Source organism: Myotis daubentonii, chromosome 21 (assembly GCF_963259705.1).
Source record: "Myotis daubentonii chromosome 21, mMyoDau2.1, whole genome shotgun sequence".
Classification (NCBI taxonomy): Eukaryota; Metazoa; Chordata; class Mammalia; order Chiroptera; family Vespertilionidae; genus Myotis; species Myotis daubentonii.
In genome coordinates, this window is record NC_081860.1 from 2,691,180 (window position 1) to 2,699,814 (window position 8,635).

General features: G+C 47.6%; 1 pseudogene; it reads right to left on the bottom strand.

The window, feature by feature from the left end:
* Positions 1-6,003: 6,003 nt before the first annotated feature.
* Positions 6,004-8,414, bottom strand: LOC132222908 (zinc finger protein 239-like; annotated as a pseudogene).
* Positions 8,415-8,635: the final 221 nt, after the last annotated feature.

The following is an 8,635-nucleotide window of genomic DNA, read 5'->3' on the forward strand; positions in this document are numbered from 1 at the left end:
AGTAAAGGGTTAAAGGTTCGGTTCCAGCGGGGGGGTGGGGGTGTACATGCCCAGTTATGGACTTGATTACCAGTTGGGAGGGGCGTGCAGGAGGCAGCTGTTTGGTGATTCTCTCTCATTATTGATGTTTATATCTCTCTCTCTCCCTTCCTCTCTGAAATCAGTTAAAAAAAGAAATATGCACCAGCCACAGTCTCACCTTTTTTGAATGACTCTTCCACCTCCAATAAAAAAAAAAAGGTAATCTACAACTCCTCCCTGGTCCATACACTTTACTATTTTCTTAAGTAGTCTCATCTTGAACTACTCCTCAGAGTTCCAGATGGGTCATGAACTGGCCTCTGAAATATCTCATATAATAAAAGGCAAAAAATAAAAGATTTTATATTCTTCATGAACACTACTTTTCCTACTATGAATTTCTCTATGTCAGTTGATGGTGCTTTCATACCATCCAAACCTTTAGGTACTAAATCCAAACCTTTACCCCTCTGTTACCTCTCTCTCCAGTCAATGAAATTAAAAATCCTGGTGGCCACACCTAAAACCCTGATCCATAATGCAACTGCTTCTTCCACGTCCACAACCACCACTGTGCTCCCGTTACCATCACACTCACCAACACCATCACAGCAGCTTCCGTCCTCGGCTTTCTACCACCGTCCTCACACCCATACTGTGCATCGTGCTGCAGCCACAGGGAGTCTAATGAGACCTGGGACAGGTCACCTGCTCTACTGCTCCCATGACCCCAATGACCCCATCGCCAGCAGGACAGAAACCCAGGTTGTCACAAAGCTCCTCTGCACTTGATTCCTGTCCCTGTTTCCAGTTCCTATTTTAAAAAAATGGACCCCTGCTCGCCCCTGAATCAGCTGAGTCTTCACTCCAAGCCTTTGCACATTCTGGAGCCCATGCACGGAAGGACCTGTCACACACATTCCACTGGCTGCCAAAATCGGGTGCCACTCATCTGACCCTTGACCTGGACTTAGGATTCTGGGTTTGGTGTCCCTTCAAGGTCTCCAGTTCCAAGGTCCCCCGAGAAGAGGGGCTGGACAGCCCCAGGACCCCACTACCTCAGAGGCCACCATAGTGTGAGGCCATGACATAGCCCCACAGCCCAGCCCCCTCAGCGGCTCTCACCTGCAGGAACCTGTGGGCACTAAAGGGCTGCTGAGGGCCTGGCACCCACCCCAGGACCCAGGGGCTCAGGCCCGAGGTCCAGCGCCGCGGAGCTGCCCCTCCCTCAGGGCTGGTCCTCAGGGCGCCTCCTGCTGGGTCGCTGTGCTCACAGCCCCTCCTCCGCCCTCACTGCCGCCCTCTCTCCGGAGGCGGCTCCTCCTCTGGGCGTTTGGGGAACGTTTACACCCGCATCTCAGCCTCATCCCTCTGCTGCTCACAACCCCCCCGCAGCCCCGGCGCCCTGAGCAGGAAAGTGAAACTCCTCCGGGACCCGCCTCTCGTCCTCTGTGTCGCCTTTAGACACAACCCAGGCCTGGGTGCCCCCCTCCCGGCTCAGTCCCCCCACGGCCTCCCCCGGCGGCCCCGCAGCCCGTCCCCTCCTCCCCCTCCCACCCCGGGTCCCCACGAGGACTCCCTGTGCTGGACGCTGCGACCCGGGCTGCGGGACCCGAGCGGCGCCGGGAACAGAGGCTGGAGGGTTCAATGGGGTGACGCTGAGTCAAACTGTGTGAGCGGAGAGGAGTCGGGGAGGCACGGGGACCCCAATCCCGCCGGTTTGGGGTCCACAAGCCTCAGACACACCCTGCCCAGCGGGGCCGCTGCCTCCAACACGTCCTGCTACTCGCCACCAAGCGCTGAAGCCTGAGTCTGTGCACCCACAGAAGAGGCCAAAATGACCGCCAAGAGGAGGACGCAGGAAGTCCCGCCCCAACCGGATCTGAGGGCACCACAATGCTCCTTACCTGCCTGGCTCTGGCGTAGTGCTTTCTGGGTAATGTAGTTTTTGCAATGACCCAGGGGCGGTCTCATGCCAGCCAATGTACTTGGTGAGTATAGGTGTTGAGGCCCCACAAGTGGTGCTGGAGGACAGGATGGGACTGGAGGTCTGCTTAAGGGGTCCATACTGACAGATCTCTGAGGGGAGGGGAAGGGCAGGTATGGAATAGATCCACCAAAGAATATGTATACAGGGGGAAATGGGAGACATCTGTAATACTACCAATAATAAAAATTACAGCCCTAACCGGTTTGGCTAGTGCATAGAGAGAAGGCTTGCAGACTGAAGGGTCCCAGGTTCGTTTCAGGTCAAGGGCATGGACCTTGGTTGTGGGCACATTCCCAGTAGGGGGTGTACAGGAGGCAGCTGATCAATCGATGTTTCTAACTATCCCTTGCCTTCCTCTCTGTAAAAAAATCAATAAAATATATTTTAAAAAAATAATAATAATTACATATATTTTAAATTTTTTTAAATACTATAGCCCAGCTGGTATGTCTCAGTGGTTGATCATTGACCTATGAACCAGAAGGTCATAGTTCTATCCATGGTCAGGGCACATAAATGGATTGCAGGCTCATTTCCTAGGGAGAATGGAGGTACAGAATGCAGCCTATCAGTGATTCTCTCTCATCATTGATGTTTCTCTCTCTCTCACTCTCCCTTCTTTTCTGAAATCAATTAAAATATTTTTTGAATGTATGATTTAAATCAATTCTACTTAAATCAAATTTTAAGAAAGGTTTAAAACTTGAGGATCCCAATAATTTTACTGTGTTATTAGGAAAGTTCTGAAGCATATTTGTTCCTACTGTATCAGTTTGTGGGAAATACAATACATTGATGTGCTACTGAAATATATAATCACGTCCGTGTTCAATGTTATCATTTTGGCAGTTTAAAACGGACCACGATGAGAATACTTACACCAGGAAATTGACAAATACTACAAACCTCCACATCACTTAATATATTAATGAATGCTTAGACTTAAATAAGAGTGGCTCTGAACATTAACAATGCAGATTTACTGTATAAGTATATGGTATAAGTTGACTTCAGTTGTACATAGCATTAAAATTGAGTAAAACAATTTTCCTTCCCGGATTCAAACCCATGATTCATTTGGCAAAGAGTCACTTGAGTCACTGAGGAATGAGGGAAATTTAAGCATATGTCTTACATCCTCACAGTCCTCTTTCAATTAAAATAATAAATTTATTTAAACTATTTGAAAAGGATTATCAGCAGACATTTTAACAAAGCAGATAAAGACAGTGCAAAGAAATGTATGAAAAAATATTCACCTTAAGAAATTCTTAGGTAGATGGAATTACAACAAAAGTGAGTTACCAATATATGCATTTCCCAGGGCTACTATTTGAAAAAGTTAACCATTGTATGTCCTTGCAGGGTAGCAGAAACTGGAGTTTTTATATACTGTAGGTTAGAGGGAAGGCAAAGGGAATGACCATATTGGCTTGCAGTTCCACATACCTTAAATGTAAAACATTAATCTATGCAACATTTTGATAAGTAAAACATATGTCTATGTAGAGAACTGAATGCAAATATTCCCAGAATACTTATTTATAATACCCAAAACCAGGAACTAACAAAAAACATAGATCAATAGATAAAGCAATTATTTACAGAACATAGTACTATTCAGAATTAAATAAACTTTTCACATAAGCATTTGTTTTGAATCTCAAAATAATGGTACAGCATGGAGGAAACCAGAATTTGTTAATGAGTACATATCAAATAGTGCCTATAAAATTATGACCAATATGAACGATTCTATTGTAAAAAAAAAAAAAAAAAAAAAGGAAAATCCATGGCTGCATTGAGGGCCAAGAAATGCAGACAGAGAGATTATAACAGGGTATTAGAAAAATATAGGATGAGGCAAAAAGTAGGTTTAGAGTTGTTGCTATGGAAAATAATACATTAATTAATAACAATAATACAGGAGTAAACTTTGCCTCATCCAGTGTCCTCAGCTGGTTGGGTGTCATCCCATTCACTGAAAGGTCTCTGGTTTGACTCCAGGTCAGTGCACATCCCCAAATGGATCCCCAGTAGGGGGCGTGAAGGAGGCAGCAGATCTATGTTTATCTCTCTGTTCCCCTTGCTTCACTCCCCCTCCCCCCAAAAAGAATAAAAGTATTTTCTAAAATATTTTTAAAAGAATAATCTCTGTGTTTTCTGAACTTAAAACTGTAAGCCCATTAGTGCCCCACCCTGGGTATGAGTTACAGGTGGGTTTATTTCACATGTGATGGTTTCACAGCTTTATCTCTATGTCAGAGTCACCAAATAGCACACATGAGAAAGGTGTACTTTGTTGCATGTCAGTTCTCATTTTCTGGGGGGAACAGCCTTTTCTCAGTGGCAGCAAATGTTAGCAAGCAGTGAAGACTATTGCCATTGGAATCAACAGGATTGCTCACTGTTTAAGAAAGATACATCCTGGGACTGGTTACAGCATTATGCTTCCTCTAGATTTGAGGTCTTGCCTGTTGAGCAATAACCTTGAGGTGGACACCATAGACTCGCAGAGTTCCTCAAACTACGGCCCGCGGGCCACATGCGGCCGCCGAAAACATTTATCCGGCCCGGCGGGTGTTTTTGCCTCCGCTGCCTGTCCTGCTTAGCAGCCGACTCCTCCCAGGCCCGCAGTGCGCATGTGTGGAATGTTTGAGGGACAGTGAACTGGCCCCCTGTTTAAAAAGTTTGAGGATTCCTGTCATAGAGGGACTGGGGGAATCCACAAAACCATTAGATTATTTTCTCTGCCATTGACTTCAGCTCCAGGAAATAGTGATGGAGGTCCTCAGAATGTCCTCAAATATCTTACAAGCCACAGGCTTTGGAATAATTTTGGATTTATGTCCAGAAGAGGCACTTTTCATCTAGTTTAACTGCAGTGTCTCCCATGACTATGCAAACAGTGTTTATGTCCCAACTAGACCCCCGTTGCAGGAAGATTGCTGCAAGAATAGGACTTCCTGGGGCTGGAAGGAAGCAGAGAAGGGAGCGAAACCCACTGAGGTGGGTTTGCCCTCCCGCTCCCAGCTGCTCAGGCTGAATTTCCCATGCCGCTCCCAGCCGCTCCAGATGGGTTTGCCCTCCCACTCCCACCTGCTGCAGCTGGATTTCCCCTCCTGCTCCTAGCTGCTGCGGCTAGGTTTCCCCTCCCGCTCCTAGCTGCTGCGGCTAGGTTTTCCCTCCTGCTCCCAGCTGCTGCGGCTGGATTTCCCCTCCCGCTCCCAGCTGCTGCGGCTAGGTTTCCCCTCCCGCTCCCAGCTGCTGCGGCTGGATTTCCCCTCCTGCTCCCAGCTGCTGCGGCTGGATTTCCCCTCCCGCTCCCAGCTGCTGCGGCTGGATTTCCCCTCCTGCTCCCACCTGCTGCGGCTAGGTTTTCCCTCCTGCTCCCAGCTGCTGCGGCTGGATTTCCCCTCCTGCTCCCAGCTGCTGCGGCTAGGTTTCCCCTCCCGCTCCCAGCTGCTGCGGCTGGGTTTCCCCTCCCACTCCCACCTGCTGCGGCTGGGTTTTCCCTCCTGCTCCCACCTGCTGCGGCTGGGTTTCCCCTCCTGCTCCCAGCTGCTGCGGCTGGGTTTTCCCTCCCGCTCCCACCTGCTGCGGCTGGGTTTCCCCTCCCACTCCCACCTGCTGCGGCTGGGTTTTCCCTCCTGCTCCCACCTGCTGCGGCTGGGTTTTCCCTCCTGCTCCCACCTGCTGCGGCTGGGTTTCCCCTCCTGCTCCCAGCTGCTGCGGCTGGGTTTGCCCCCCTGCTCCCACCTGCTGCGGCTGGGTTTCCCCTCCTGCTCCCAGCTGCTGCGGCTGGGTTTGCCCCCCTGCTCCCACCTGCTGCGGCTGGGTTTGCCCTCCTGCTCCCACCTGCTGCGGCTGGGTTTCCCCTCCCACTCCCACCTGCTGCGGCTGGGTTTCCCCTCCTGCTCCCACCTGCTGCGGCTGGGTTTCCCCTCCTGCTCCCAGCTGCTGCGGCTGGGTTTGCCCTCCCGCCTCCTGCCTCCACAGCCTTGGTTCCGTTCCTGTCTCCGCCGCTTCTACTTTGCTCCCTTCTGTAGCACTTCGCCTCTATGTTGTCTTCAGTCTTCGCTCCCATCTGGTATATGCAAATTAACCCCAATCTTGGTTGGAGTTATTTGCATATAGGTGCTCTGATTGGCTGGTGGGTGTGGCTTAAGGCGTAGCAAAGGTACGGCAATTTTCATGTTTGTCTTTTATTAGCGTAGATACTAATTCCACCTAAGAATCTTACAACAAATGACACCAGCCTATGAAATCTCACACATCATGACACATGGCCTCTTTACAGCATATGGACAGCAGTTCCCCTAAACATTGCTGACACTTAAGTAATAAATACTGTGAACAGAGAATATAATTCATATTGTTCACAGAGCACAATAAACACTGCCTATGCAGGGTGACCAATGACCAATATGATAAAAGAGGGACCAGACAGCAAATTAGAAACACAAAGTCATGCACACTTTATCTCAAGGCCTAGGTCGGCAATACAAAATCAGCCAATATTGAACAAAGAGTGATTTTCTGCCACCAAGCGGTGCCTTCCAAAGCACAGATAGTTTGGGACCCACCATATCTGTTCACCTGTCCATGCTAACAGATCACTACTTTCCTGTCAATCATCCCAGGGAAAGTATACAACCAACAAAATTAAAGGTACCAAAGAAAAAACACCTTTACATAAAGATCATAAATCAGAGCAAAGGACAGCAAGAGGTTTGCAGGATGGTGAATTGGAACCTGAAACAATTCCCCGCAGCATAAAGTGAGAACCACAATGTCCCTGAAGAGGTAGCACTTCTTAGCTGAGGAAGGGGGCTTTTGACAAAAGCCTGGGTCAGATCAATTCTCTAGTCAGAGAGAAAGAAATGAAGATCCACCAGAAGCTTAGAATATTCATGATATTCTCAAGCACAACCCCAGAGTATGCAGAGGCTGTGAGTGATGCACAATCTAAAGGTGAGCCAGATGGTAGGGGTGAAATAGTTTCCCCAAAAATACTCGCAGTGACATCAATCAGGTAGGAGGCCTGACTGGGTTAGCAGGTGTGATTCAGTTTCTGAAAACCTCTATTGTACCTTAAACTTACAAGGAATCTATCTAGCAGAGTCTGTGTTCTAATAAATGGCATTCCTATTCAGGTAAATAACTGTAAAAGTTTCTCCATTGGTATTGGTATTCTGAGTGAGAAAGATAAAAAAATTCCCTGCACATTTAAAGCTTTTCTCCAGTGTGTACTCTCAAGTGTTGAATGAGGAAAGATTTGTAGTGAAAATATTTCCCACATTCAATATACTCATGAGGTGCATTTCCGGTGTGAACTCTGTGGTGTCGAATGAGAGTAGAGCTTCTGCTAAAGGACTTCCCACAATCGCTACATTCATATGGCTTTTCTCCAGTGTGAACTCTCTGATGCTTATTGAGAGCAGAGGTTTGCCTGAATGACTTCCCACATTCACTACACTCATATGGTTTTTCTCCAGTGTGAACTCTCTGGTGCTTATTGAGAGTAGAGTTTTGCCTAAATGATTTTCCATAATCACTGCACTCATATGGCTTTTTCTCCAGTGTGAACTCTCTGATGGTTATTGAAAGCAGAGGTTTGCCTGAATGACTTCCCACATTCATTACACTCATATGGCTTTTCTCCAGTGTGAACTCGCTGGTGTTTATTGAGAATAGAGATTTGCCAGAATGACTTCCCACATTCACTACACTCATATGGTTTTTCTCCAGTGTGAACTCTCTGGTGTTTATTGAGAGTAGAGGTTCCCCTGAATGACCTCCCGCATTCGCTACACTCATACAGTTTTACTCCAGGGTGAACTCTGTGATGTTTAATAAGGTAAGAACTTTGACTGAAGCATTTCCCACAATCACTACATTGATGGGGCTTTTCTCCAGTGTGAACTCTCTTGTGTATAAAAAGGTGGTAACTGCGCCTAAATGATTTTCCAAATTCACTACATTTGTAGGGTTTTTCTGCAGTGTGAACTCTGTGGTGTTCAGTGAAGGAATAGCTCTGATGGAAGGACTTTCAATGGTCAGTACACTGATAGGACTTTCCTCTAGTGTGAACTCTCCTATGTCGATTGATGTTAAAGATACATCTGAAAACTTTCCCACGTGTACTGCATTGATATTTCACTTCTCCATGGCAGACACCCTGATGTTGATCAAGATTCTGGTTGTGGCTGGCAGCTTTTTCACATTTATTCCATTGGTGATGCCTGTTTCTAAAGTAATTCCTGTGAAATCTCAATGCCACTGTGTCTCTCCTCAGTGTTGAGAGTGCCCTGGTTCTGGAGAAGCTCTGAGATGGCTGAGAAGTCTTCCCCAACCTCCCTACTGGTTGAAGGCAGACCTGGTAAGTAGAAGCTGCACCAGTTCACAAATGAGGCCCTGTCCTCAGCTCCTTTCCAGGTCTTCTCTCCACTGGCTTCCCTCTGCTGCTGGTGAGGGTTTGCACTGAAACAGAAGTCTCTCACACATGCGTCACTGAAGAAGGATTTCTGCTCAAAGTCTGCTGCTTGTGACTCAGTCGGATGCAGAATATCTTTGAACACAGAGGAACACCTCCCACAGAGATGGCTCTTCTGCATTGCTGAG